This window comes from Capra hircus, chromosome 20 (assembly GCF_001704415.2).
Source record: "Capra hircus breed San Clemente chromosome 20, ASM170441v1, whole genome shotgun sequence".
Taxonomy (NCBI): Eukaryota; Metazoa; Chordata; class Mammalia; order Artiodactyla; family Bovidae; genus Capra; species Capra hircus.
In genome coordinates, this window is record NC_030827.1 from 59521947 (window position 1) to 59536307 (window position 14361).

A 14361-nucleotide genomic window follows, 5' to 3' on the forward strand; every position below is an offset into this window, starting at 1 on the left:
TAGAGATCTCTTCAAGAAAATTAGAGATACTAAGGGAACATTTCATGCAAAAATGGGCACAATAAAAGACAGAAATGGTATGGACCTAACAGAAGCAGAAGATATTAAAAAGTGGGAAGAATACACAGAAAAACTATACAAAAAAATATCTTAATGACCTAGATAACCATGATGGTATGATCATTCACCTAGAGCCAGACATCCTGGAATGGGAAATCAAGTGGGCCTTAAGAAGCATCACTATGAATAAAGCTAGTAGAAGTGATGGAACTCCAGTTGAGTTATTTCAAATCCTAAAAGATGATGCTGTGAAAGTGCTGTACTCAACATGCCAGCAAATTTGGAAAACTCAAAAGTGGCCACAGGACTGGAAAAGGTTAGTTTTCATTCCAATCTTAAAGAAAGGCAATGCCAAAGAATGTTCAGACTACTGCACAATTGCTTTCATCTTGCACACTAGCAAAGTAATGCTCAAAATTCTCCAACCCAGTCTTTGGCAGTACCTGAAGTGTGAACTCCTGTTCAAGCTGGATTTAGAAAAGGCAGAGGAACCAGGAATCAAACTGCCAACATCCGTTAGATCATAGAAAAAGCAAGAGAATTCCAGAAAAACATTCACCTTGCTTCATGGACTACACTAAAACCTTTGGCTGTGTGGATTACAATAAACTTTGGAAAATTCTTAAAGAGATGGGAATACCAGACCACCTTACCTGCCTCCTGAGAAACCTGTATGCGGGTCAAGAAGCAACCAGTAGAACTGGACATGGAACAACAGACTGGTTCCAAATTAGGAAAGGTGTAGGTCAAGGCTGTATATTGTCACCCTACTTATTTAACTTAAATGCAGAGTACACCATGAGAAATGCCAGGCTACATGAAGCACAAGCTGGAATCAAAATTGCCAGGAGAAATATCAATAACCTCAGATACGCAGATGATACCACCCTTATGGCAGAAAGTGAAGAGGAACTGAAGAGACTCTTGATGAAAGTGAAAGAGGAGAGTGAAAAAAACTGGCTTAAAACTCAACATTCAGAAAACTAAGATCATGGCATCCAGTCCCATCACTTCATGGCAAGTAGATAGAGAAACAGTGGAAACAGTGAGAGACTTTATTTTCTTGGTTTCAAAAATCACTGCAGATGGTGACTGCAGCCATGAAATCAAAGGGCTTGCTGTTCCTCGGAAGAAAAGCTATGACTAACCTAGACATATTAAAAAGCATATTAAAAAGCAGCAACATTACTTTACCAACAAAAGTCCATCTAGTCAAAACTATGGTTTTTCCTGTAGTCACGTTATGGATGTAAGAGTTGGATTATAAAGAAAGCTGAGCACCGAAGAACTGATGATTTTGAACTGTGGTGTTAGAGAAGACTCTTGAGAGTCCCTTGGACTGCAAGGAGATCCAACCAGTCCATCCTAAAGGAAATCAGTCCTGAATATTCATTGGAAGGACTGATGCTGAAGCTGAAGCTCCAATACTTTGGCCACCTGATGTGAAGAACTTACTCATTGGAAAAGACCCTGATGCTGGGAAAGATAGAGGGCAGGAGAAGAAGGGGACGACAGAGGATGAGATAGTTCGATGGCATCATGGACTTGATGGACCTGAGTTTGAGCAAGCTCTGCGAGTTGGTGATAGGCAGAGAAACCTGGTGTGCTGCAGTCCACGGGATTGCAAAGAGTTGAACACAACCTAGGGAGTGAACTGAGTGACTCAAATTTAGATCAGCAATCCTTTGTTAGTATTTGACTGATTCCCTGTTTTAAAAATTCTGCCTCAGGTTGTAATGGCTTCAAAGCTTTTTTCGTTTTCTGCAATAAACCAACCTGTATCTGTCTTACACCTTTAAAATGACGTCACTTTCTATTTTATTAAAAACTTGAAACCATCTAGTTGGATCTCTCTCAACCTTCTTTGGCATTTAAATTTTCCCCCCTGTAGTCCTTTCCCTTTGCCTCAGTTTAGCACAAGTGCTTGTCTGTCATTTTAAGAGCCCACCCACCAGGAATCTTATTTCCCTGTTTGCTCTCTACTTCATGCTCCTCTGAATCAATTTCTGCTCACTGGCTCTTCCCGCTGTCGACTTTAAAAATTTACACAACATGAGACTTGTGAGTTTAAGTTTTACTTGGGGCAAAATGAGAACTGCAGCCTGGGAGACAGCACCTCAGATAGCTCTGAGAAAGTGCTCTAAAGAGGCAGGCCAATATATATGATTGACCAAAGCCAATATATTTGGTTTTGGCAAAGTGGGAGCTCACACAGTCAAGCACATATTTTTTGCAGAAATTTTTGCTAGTCACGAGGAGCAGTACTTACCAGGAAAGAATTTAATGTTTTTCTTGATATGAGGAGATATAGAATTGGGCTCATAAAATCAGCTCCTCAAAATATCTGAATATTAGTGTTTGAAGATCTGTTCTGCTAGGTTTCCAGGGCACAGAGCTCTCATGTCTGCTCTCCACCCTGAACTCTCTTTAGGGTATGTTGAAGGTCAGCAGCTACAGCAGCACATGGTCTCATCATTGGAGAGGTAGGTGGCAGGTGGCAATTTGTAGTTGACACCCCTCTGCCTATCAGTTCAGTTCAGTTGCTCAGTTGTGTCTGACTCTTTGCAACCCCATGAATCGCAGCACTCCAGGCCTCCCTGTCCATCACCAACTCCCAGAGTTTACCCAAACTCATGTCAATTGAGTCGGTGATGCCATCCAGCCACCTCATCCTCTGTCGTCCCCTTCTCTTCCTGCCACCAATACCTCCCAGCATCAGGGTCTTTTCCAATGAGTTAGCTCTTTGCATGTGGTGGCCAAAGTATTGGAGTTTCAGCTTTAGCATCAGTCCTTCCAATGAACACCCAGGACTGATCTCCTTTAGGATGGACTGGTTGGATCTCCTTGCAGTCCAAGGGACTCTCAAGAGTCTTCTCCAACATCACAGTTCAAAAGCATCAATTCTTCAGTGCTCAGCTTTCTTCACAGTCCAACTCTCACATCCATACATGACCACTGGAAAAACCATAGCCTTGACTAGACTGACCTTTGTGGGCAAAGTAATGTCTCTGCTTTTTAATATGCTGTCTAGGTTGGTCATAACTTTCCTTCCAAGGAGTAAGTGTCTTTTAATTTCATGGCTGCAATCACCATCTGCAGTGATTTTGGAGGCCAGAAAAATAAAACCAGCCACTGTTTCCACTGTTTCCCCATCTATTTCTCATAAAGTGATGGGACCGGATGCCATGATCTCTGAATGTTTTCTGAATGTTGAGCTTTAAGCCAACATTTTCACTCTCCTCTTTCACTTTCATCAAGAGGCTTTTTAGTTCCTCTTTCACTTTCTGCATATAAACTTGCCCAAACTTTAAAACATCTCCTAGATTTTCTGTCTTCTCAAAAGAGATTTTCATATTTATTGACAAGTTCCCCAAGATAACTCTGTACTTGTCTCCTTTTCTTAACTGTTCATTCAATCCTTGACCCTTGGAATTTGGGCTTGGTTTCAATGAGTTTATGGGAAAATATCTCTGGTAATGGACATTTTCCTGAGGGTAATGTCCTGAGGAATATTCAGCAATTCCTTTTTTATCTTGCTGTAACCTTTTGATTTTAATGACTACCCCTCATTAAAGCCCTGTCTTTTCCTGGGTTTTCACTTTTTGGAGTGTTTTTGCTCTCTCTAGAGGGAGATTTTCCTTCTTTACTACTACTTTTTAATGTTAATATATATATTTTTAAAAATATTAAGTTATTTTTGGCAGAGCTGGTTCTTTGCTTCTGCACATGGGTTGTCTCTGCGGTGAGTGGAGGCTATTCTTTAGTTGCAATGAGTAGGCTTCTCATTGAGGTGGCTTTTCTTGTTGCAGAGCAATGGCTTTAGGCCATACAGTAGTTGTGGCGCAAGGGCTTAGTTGTGCTGTGACATGTGAAATCTTCCCAGACCAGGGATTGAACCTGTGTCTCCTGCGTTGGCTGGCAGATTCTTAACCACAGGTCCACCAGGGAAGTCCTTTGTGTATGTATGTGTATGTGTTAGTCAGTCAGTCATGTCTGACTCTTTGCGACCCCATGGACTGTAGCCCACCAGAATCCTTTGTCCGTGGGATTCTCCAGGCAAGAGTACTGGGAAGTTCTTTAATGTCAGTCTTATGACTATTATGAGTTCAATAATTCTCTCTGTGCAGATGATGCTAAACTTCTATTATGAATTGGGGGACCTGTTTTCTAACTTCCTGATACTTGTCTCTACCAATTATTGCCACAGTGTCTGGAGAGCTCCAGGCTTGACCCTCCTGTTTTCCCTTCAAACGCTCTCCATCTGAATTCTGATTTCGGTTACAGACCAGAATTTTCCTTCCAGGTCTCAAGTCTTTTTTCCTGTTCACGTTCATTCTGTTCCTATCAGTCTACCTCCACCATGACTCTTGAGACATTGTTCCTAATTTTTTTTCCCACTACAACCGCCCTAGTTTGGACCTCACTTATCTGTTGCTTAGATTATTTAGTAACACTTCCTCAAGGCTCTCTCCTGCAGTGCCTTGAGGCTTCAATCTCACCTGCATCCCTAGATGAATTCCCTTAAACTGAAACTCTGCTTACACTGTAACTTGATGCTAAAACTGAAGCCTCTGCAAGGTGCTAGATGACAAGCAGATTTTATCCCTCCCTTTGAAGGTACTGTCTAATTCCTCTGAGTTCACGCAGCATGTTGTTGTCCTACACATGTTTTACTCATCACTTCTTTATATTTATCTTTAATGTGTTCACTAAATAATGGCATTCTGCAATGTACTAGGATATAGAGATGAATGGGGTATTTTTTCTGTCCCCAAGAAGGGCTACTGTGAGGCTCAGCTCCAGGGGAACTGGACACATTTTGCACAGCATGAATTTAGTTGGATGACAGAGCTGGCCTTTTCCCATTGTTTAGCAAGAATGGAAAATATGAAAACTTAACAGTCATAATAGTACAGTGTGAAAAAGAGAAAACTAACTCTGTCTGGTGAAACTGAGAATGATGTCCTGGAAGAAAGGACACATGAGCTGGTGTGGTAAAGTGAGAGGGGATTTATTTTTTAAGTCAGTGAAAGTGAAAGTCGTTCAGTCGGGTCTGGCTCTTTTTGACTCCATGGACTATACACTCTGTAGAATTCTCTAGGCCAGAATACTGAAGTAGGTAGTGTTTCCCTTCTCCAGGGGATCTTCCCAACCCAGGGATTGAACCCAGGTCTCCCGCATTGCAGGCAGATTCTTTACCTGCTGAGCCACAAGGGAAGTCCAAGTCAGAGAAGGAAGCAAAGAACATTTTGAATCTCAGAGAGTAACCAGTCTGCATCTCCATTTTTTTTCTCTGCCACGCTGTTTGACAGTGGTTGCCAAACTACAGTCCAGGGGCCAAATCTGACTTGATGCACTGCATGCGTGTATGTAAATTAAGTTTATGGGCACACTCCAACCCTGTTCATTTACATATTTTCTACGGCTGCTTTCATGCTATGACAACAAAATTGAGCAGATGTAACAGGCTCTTTAAGGCTTGCAAAGTCTGAAATATTTGTTCTCTGGCTCTTTACAGGAATATACTGACACCTACTCTCTGCTACATGCAAGGGACAGAAGAACATGCTTGATATTCGCTGAACTAAATGGTTGAATAATCACCAGCAGGCCGAAATTCCTCTGTCCACGACTAAGTAATGAATGAATCTGCATTCAATCAGTGGCTCAGATGATTTCTTATCAGTAACTCTTGACAAATGCTTTAACTGATATGTGGTTGTCCATAATAATGAGAGAGACTTTTGAAGCAAGAAATAAACTGCAACTGTGCTATTCTCCAGATCTGACAGAAAATGATGTCATTTTTCTAGCTTAGACTATGCAATTTAAATGTGTTTTTGATGAATTTCCTTTCTTTCAATAAATAGGCCAAGCAAATCAAAGAAGGCACATGACAAATATGACGACAGGGCTCCTTCAAAGAATGGATAAGTCCAGTAGTATCATTAAAAAAATACCCAAAAGTTTCTTTCTTTCTTTTTTTTAACAATTTACTTTCCACTGAAGTCAAGAAACATCTTTCATATAATTTATAATTAGATACAAGAAACTCAAACCATCAGCCACAAACCTAACATCGTGACTTACGCAATTCTTGCAACACTGCAAGCATTAACATTATAAACATGAATAATACCACAGGCACATCAACTTTAATAAAATACAAGAAATTTCAGATATTAACATGAACTAGATATTGGAAGTCTATTGAAGCATTTCTTTTTAAAACCTTGAGTATCTAGTAAATAAACCACACTGTCATAAATATTTGTGTTATTTTAAAACTGATGATTAAAATTTTAGCTTTTTGTTCCCTGGTGGCTCAGAGGTTAAAGCATCTGCCTGCAATGCGGGAGACCTGGGTTCGATCCCTGGGTCAGGAAGATTCCCCTGGAGAAGGAAATGGCAACCCACTCCAGTGTTCTTGCCTGGAGAATCCCATGGACAGAGGAGCCTGGTGGGCTACAGTCCACGGGGTCGCAAAGAGTCGGACACGACTGAGCGACTTCACTTCACTTCAGTCCTTTAAAGTGAAATACAGGTGTAAAAAAAATGCACTGAATTGTTTCAGGAAATCAAGTTTCTGTACTCTATATTGGTTTAAATCATACTTCTGTGAGCTTCCCAGGTGGCTCAATAGAAAGAATCCCCTTGCCAATGCAGGAGACCCAAGAGATGCAGGTTCAAACCCTGTGTTAAGAAGATCCCCTTCTTGGAGTAATTGTTACCCACTTCAGTATTCTTGCCTGGAAAGCTCCTCGGACAGAGGTACCTGACAGGCTACAGTCCATGGGGTTGCAAACAGCTGGACTCCACTGAGTGAATGAGCACATATCTGCGTATATTTCTGTACGTTTCATTTTAATTTCTAGTGTTCAGTGACAAGAAATTCTTGACGTAATGGTCCAGCTAGCTGAGTTAATGGTCCAACTGGTTGAAGATGGAAAGAGCTCACAGATGCTCCAGAAAAATGATTCTTCACATGTATTAAAGAAAAAAACAGATTCCACTGTAAAGATGAATGCTGGCATTTGATGACCCTGAGGGCAGGAGGATGCATAAGACCGCTGAGTTTGAACCAGTTGAGAAAGATGAGGATAAGGAGGAGAGTAAATTAGATTTTTATCAATTTTAGTGCTGATATTAAAAAAATAAACTTTTATTTTAGAACAGTTTTGATTTTATAGGAAAATACAAAGAGCCTATGGAGAGGTTCCATCTCCCCACACTCAGTTTTTTAACTAACATCTTACATTAGAATGGCACATTTGTACCATTGTTAAAGTTGGTACATTAACATGTCAGTACTGATACATTGTTATCAACTCAAGTCTTTGTTTTATTTGTATTTCCTTAGCTTTTAGCATAATATTCATTTCCCACTCCAGTATTCACCACATTTAGTTGTCATGTCTATGGTTCTCTGCATTTTGACAGTTTCTCAAACTTCACTTGACCTTGAGGACCTTGACAACTTTGAGAATTACTGATTAGTTCCATTATTGGGGTTTGCCTGATTTTACTTAAATGATTAGACTGGGATTATGCATTTTCTTGGAGAAAATCACAGAGGTGAAGCATCATTTTCATCACATTATGAGTAAGTACTCCCCATATCACTTGTCACTGTTGTTTGCTTTGATTATCTTTCTGAGGTAGTAGTTTTAAGTGTTTCCTATGTACATTTACTTTTTCTCCCATTTCCATAATGTACATTTTGGAAGGAAGTCACTATGTAAAGACCATACTTACAAAGTGGGAAGTTATTCTCTACTTGCTTGAAGGTGGAACAACTTCGTAAATTGTTTAAAATCTTTCCATATGGGAATGTGTTTATGCTCTTCCTTTGTCTATTTATTTATTTAATCATATATGCGAATCAGTATGCACTCATAAGTATTTATTTTATTTGAGAAGTTATAGATTTTTATTTATTTTTATAAAGATTTAACTGACATATAACTTCTCTTCTTGGAGATGGCCATTCTAACAGGTGTGAAGTAATATCTCACTGTGGTTTTAATTTGCATTTCTCTGATTATTAGTGATTCCGAGCATCTTTTTGTGTGTCTGTTGGTTATTTGTCTGTCTTCGTCAGAAAAAATATCTTTTTATAATAGTTTCTCTGCTCACTCTTTTAAATCAGATTGGCTGCTTTTTCGTTGCTGTTTTTATTGAGTTATATGAGTTCTTTATATATTTTGGACATTAACCCCATATCTGATATATGGTTTGCAAATATCTTCTCTTATTCTACAGGTTGCTTGGTTTAAGAATTTAGTGTTTTTGTTTCTTAGCTGACCAAGAGTAATAACATATTATTTTATTAAAGACCAAAATTCAGAGATAAAATTTATTGGTTTAAAGTATAGAAAATAAAGTAAAACTTGGTAAATTCCATTCCAATGTACAATAAGCTAATTGTGAGTCACTCTGGAGCACATTTAGGTTAGCTTGAGATTTGGTTCTCAAAAACTATCAAGCTTTTAGGTTGACAGAGGACTACGGAACTATAATGCATTTGTTAATTTCCTCAGCTGTGCCAGACACACATTATCACTCAGAAATGAATAAATCCAGGTTGTTCTGGATGGGGAACTCCTAAGGTTGCATGAGCGACAGAGTGGATATTGAGTGCCAAAGTGAAGGATACAGGTGTTACGAAAACAAAGAGGAGAAACCCAGAATAGACACAAGGGCAGAATGCATGTCTAAAAGCAGGTCATGCTGCAGATGGTTCTTCAGGAAAATGTGGGTGATGTAGGTAAAATCATGATTCCTCGAAAATGTCCACATCCCTAGAACCTGCTAAGATGTTATGTTATTTTATATGGCAAAATGGACTTTGTACGAATGAGTCAAATTAAGGATACTGAGGTGGAGAGATTATCCTGGATTTTCTGCATGAGTCCAATGTGACTCAGGGACATTACAAGTGAAAGTAGTAGGTAGAAGAATTACACAAAGAGATGTGATGATGTGCTTCCTTAGTGGCTCAGATGCCAAAGAATTTGCCTGCAATGCAGGGGACCTGGGTTCGATACCTGGATTGGGAAGATCCCTTGGAGAAGGGTGTGACAACCCACTCCAGTATGCATGCTGGAGAATCCCATGGACCGAGGAGCCTGGTGGGCTACAGTCTATGGAGTCGCAAAGAGTTGGACATGACTGAGCGACTAAGCCCAAAACAGTGATGATGCAGGCAGAGGTCAGAGTGACGTTATTGTTGGCTTTGAAGATGAAAGGAGGCCATGAGCCAAGGAATGTGGGCAGCTTTCAGTATCTGGACAGGCAAGAAAGCACACTCTCTCCCAGAGTCTTCAGAGAGAATGATGCTCTGCTGACACCTCAGTTTGAGCTCCATAGACCTGCTCTTAAATTCTGACCTCCAAAACTTCAATATAATACAGTTGTGTTGTAGTAAAGCCCCTAAGTTTGTCGTAATTTCTTACAGGAGCAAGAGAAAGTAAATGCAGTGGAAATTAGATTGTTATCAATGGGTGGTGGGAAATAATGGTAAGGGTGGAGGCATGAAAGAAAGATATTTCAGGGAAGAAAAAAGAAATTGGAATAGATAGAAGCATATAAGTGTATAAACTGGTGGTGTGTGTGTGTGTGTGTGTGTGTGTGTGTGTGTGTATGTTCAGTTGCTAAGTCATGTTCAACTCTGCAATCCCATGGACTGTAGCCCACCATGCTCCTCTGTCCATGGGATTTCCCAGGCAAGAATACTGGAGTGGGTTGCCATTTCCTCCTGCAGGGGATCTTCCTGACCCAGGGATCATACACATGTCTCCTGCATTGGCAAGCAGGTTCTTCATTGCTGAGTCACCTGGGAAGCCCATTATAGACTGTTTGTGAAGTGAAAGTGAAAGTGCTAGTAGCTCAGTCGTGTCCAGTTCTCTGACTCCATGGACTGTAGCCCACCTGGCTTCTCTGTCCATGGAATTCCCCAGGAAAGAATACTGGGGTGGGTTGCCATTTCATTCTCCAGGGGATCTTCCCAACCCAGGGATTGAACCCAGGTCTCCCGCATTGCAGGCGGATTCTTTACTGTTTGAGCCACTGTACCATGTTGTGACTATCAGAACATATTCAGAAGCTTGCTGCAAGGCTGGATGAGGCTACAACTAAAGGGAGGTGCAAAGGTGCTGTTCTTGTCTAGGAGGTGAGAGAACTCGTTAAACTGCTGAAGTAGCAGAATCATATACACATTTTGGATAAATCAGTGGTGGCTCAATAAACGTTGTGGGTATAAGCTGACGCTCCAATACTTTGGCCACCTAATGTGAAAAGACAACTCATTGGAAAAGACCCTGGTGCTGGGAAAGATTGAATGCAGGAGAAGAGTATGACGGGATGGGATGAGATGGTTGGATGCATTATTGACTCAAAGGACATGAATGTGACCAAACTCTGGGAGACAGTGAAGGAACAGGCACGCCTGGCGTGCTGCAGCCTGTGGAGTCACAAAGAGTTGGGCACGACTCAGCAACTGAACAACAACAGCAATAAGACTAGTGTTAGAAAGAGTCAGTTGTGAGGAACTGAGAAAGCCAGCTTTGAGGGAGTGACATTGAGAATGCAGGGAGAGAATGGCTTTGAATAAAGTTGCAAGACAAAAAAAAAAAATTTGCAGGACTAGAATGACAGAGCTTTTCACTATTTGGGTACAATGGGAGAGAGGTACAGGAATTCAGTGGGTGAGTGTCATTATCTAAAGGAAAGTGAGACAGTATTTGTTAATGCCTGGCATTCACTTGCTTGATTTTGGCAGCAGCTCTGATTTTCATCTGTAATTCTGTTTCTCGTTCCCTGACTCTCAGTCCATGGGAGGTCCCCCACGAGCCCAATAAAGCATGAGACCCAAGAGCCAAACAGAGCATCCCATAGCATCTTTATGGCCAACATGATTTTTTTTAGTGTTGGGCATGTCCAATCTGTATGCCAGTCTAATCTGAGTGCCTCTCAGAACTTTGGTGGGGACACTGGAAAAAGAATGAAAGTGGAAGCCACTTTTTTTTTTTTTTTCTGCCTGATTAGAACTTGGAAGCATGCAGACTGGGGAGATGGGGCTAGCCATGTGGTGGTCACAAACAGCTATAATCTGAAGGGGAAATTAAAAAAATAAATGAAAAGCTACTAGCAGAACAGAGACTGAGCATGACTGGACAGTCTTGATATTAGTGCTAGAGCTTCTCCATTCAGCCAGTTCTGTCCTGGAGCCAATAAATCATTTATTTGTTTTTGTTATGAAAGAAGTACTGAATATTTATGTCTGTGAAAGTGTGGATCAAGAGTACAATGAATAGAAACAATTGCAATTTATTTAGTCACCAGCATTTTAAGTCAAACTCCTGTGTGCTAAAACGATAGTGTTGGGCACATAAGAAATCTATCATATCAATATAGTTTTTTTTTTATTTTCACCTGTTTAATGGAAGCAATTTGGTAACTGCTTAATACAATCCACATTTATATCTAAATATATTTCTCTTTTTCCTCAAATTAAAAAAAATTATTTATTTTCAATTGAAGGGTAATTACTTTTACAGAATTGTGTTGGTTTCTGCCAAACATCAACATGAATCAGCCATAGGTTTACCTATGGCCTCTCACTTTTGAATGTCCCTCCCACCTTCCTCCCCATCCCATCCCTCTAGGTTGTTACAGAGCCTTGATTTGAATGTTAGTCACTCAGTTGTGTCCAACTCTTTGCTACCCCATGGATTGTAGCCCACCAGGGGTCCTCTGTCCATAGGATTCTCCAGGAAAGAATACTGGAGTGGGTAGCCATTTCCTTCTCCAGGGGAACTTTCCTTTTTTAAAAATTAATTTATTTTAATTGGAGGATAAATGCTTTACAATATTGTGGTGGGTTTTCCCTTACATAGACAAGAATCAGCCATTGGGTGGGGTCCAGGATGGGAGGCCACCTGTGTACCAGGGAATCTTTCTGACCTTGAGATTGAACCTGGGTCTCCTCATTGCAGGCAGATTCTTTAGTGTGAGCTACCAGGGAAGCCCACAGGTTTTTAATGGAGTATAACTGTTTTGCAGTGTTGTGTTAGTTCCTGCTGTACAACAAAGTGAGCCAGCTATATGTACACAATTTCCCCTCCCTCTTGAGCCCCTCTCCCACCCACTCCATCCCACCCTTCTTGGTCACTACAGAGCACCAAGCTGATTTCCCTGCGCTATACAGCAGTTTCTCACTGCTATCCAAATAAGTATTTTTAGTTTTGCTTTTATTTACACAAGTCTGACTTTGGATTTCTTTTACTTGAAACTAAAATAATCTTAAGGGAGTAGAGAAGAAAGGGCAGGCTTAGATATTTAATTTTAAAGACATTAGGGTGGAGTTATCCAGTAAGGAAATGGAACATGAATTTAATCACCAGAAAGTTGTATAAATAGAAGATCTTTGTTTGGGATTTATCAGCTTATAGATGGGATAAAACCAGGCATATTGATTATATGAAGCAGCAAGTAAGAGTAGAAGAGAGTTAAGGCCAGAAATTAAAGAATACCAAAATTTAATAGGCAGGCACAATAAGAGAAAAGAGCTAAAGGCAGTGAAAAACCATTGCCAGAGAATAAACCTGAATTTGTTAATTTTGAAAAACGTAAAGATTAAAACAAGAAAATACTTGAAAGGAATTAAATGTTAAATCAGTGCTGTGTGTCTTTGGGCACTTAAAATATGAATGGTTCCTTTCTCTTTCCATTTCCCATTTTTCCCCCATTTTTCCATAGATATTGCTTCTGAAATTGAAAAATACATTTTACTTTAAAACAAATTAAGTTTAACAATATATTTTTCATGGAGTTTTCTTTCCTAGAGAAGAATAACTGATCGAGACTTTCTAAAGTCACTGGGAGAAAGACACAAATATGAAACCTGGAAACAGGGCACATTCTGAAAAACTTTAAGTCTCTAGAGTCCAGAGAAGTAATGAGTTAAAGTTTCTTTAAAAAGTTTAGTGTTCAAATAGACTAATAGTTTTTTGCTTTAAGGCTGTGATTTTGTTGTCTTCTCTTTTCTTCCTTTTTACACAGTGGACTTAAAAAAAAAATCGATGAAATGCTATTCATGTTCCTAATAGATTGATGTGGTAGGCTCACTGAGTAGGTTTTTCAAGCAGTTCAAATAGTCATTGTTGGTGAAAAATGCTTTATTCTTTAGGGGGAATTCTTTAAGCTCTTCTGTAGAGCATCAGTTAGAAAAACATTGATCTCATGTTTTAAATGACTATTCACTTTTTTTTTTCTAGTTTCACTGTACTTTATAACTGTATACAGTCCTTCTGTGTATGGCAGAGGGAATTCTAAGAAAATAACTGCATTAGAAAATAAATAAGCAATGATGTACAGAGATCAAAAGACAGCTTTGTCTAGGAGAGAATCTCGAGATAAATTGTTTTCTTAAAATGATAGAACTTGATTTAAATGTATCTCAGGAGATCCACTCCTCCATCTCTGTCTCTAAACTGGTGTATTTTTGTCATTTTTGACGTTAAACAAGATGACATATTTTTTTAAAAAAAGGACAAGATAAGCTCCTTAAAAAAAAAAAAAAAAGATGGACAGTAATTAGTATGTCAAAGCTTTGTAGGGAACCCTCCAGCTGCTCAATAATGAGGTTCTTGTAGTATTGTGGTAACTGAATTACCTGGGGTAGAACTTAAGAAGTGTCCATTGTCTTTCACATAGTGGAGGATTCATGATGAGTTTTGCAGAATTTTTCTCATAGCTGAGATTTGATCCTTTCTGAGGAATTAGTTATAAACTGATCTCCCAGTGAACTTTTATTTGCAAATATTTAGACTTTGGGATTGCCAAGGTAGGCTTTACCGTAGTAGGCTCAAATAAAATGACAAAGTGACAGGCATGTGGGGCAGGGTTCTGGGACCTCAGGCAGGGGCACTGGACTTCACTTCCCAGGCAGCAAGTCACCAGGCTCTGTGCACTCACCATTGTTTTTATTGTTCTTTAGACACTAAGTCATGTCTGACTCTTTGGGACCCCATGGACTGCAGCATGTCAGGCTTCTCTGTCCTTCCCTATCTTCTGGAGTTTGCTCAAACTCATGTCCATTGAACTGGTGATGCCATCCAACCATCTCATCCTCTGTCGCCCACTTCTCTTGCTGCACTCAATCTTTCCCAGCATCAGGGGCTTTTCCAATAGCCAGCTTTTTGCATCAGGTGGTCAAAGTATTGGAGCTTCAGCTTTAGCATCAGTCCTTCCAATGAATATTTAGGGTTGATTTCCATGGCCATGGCAGATCCCAGTCCC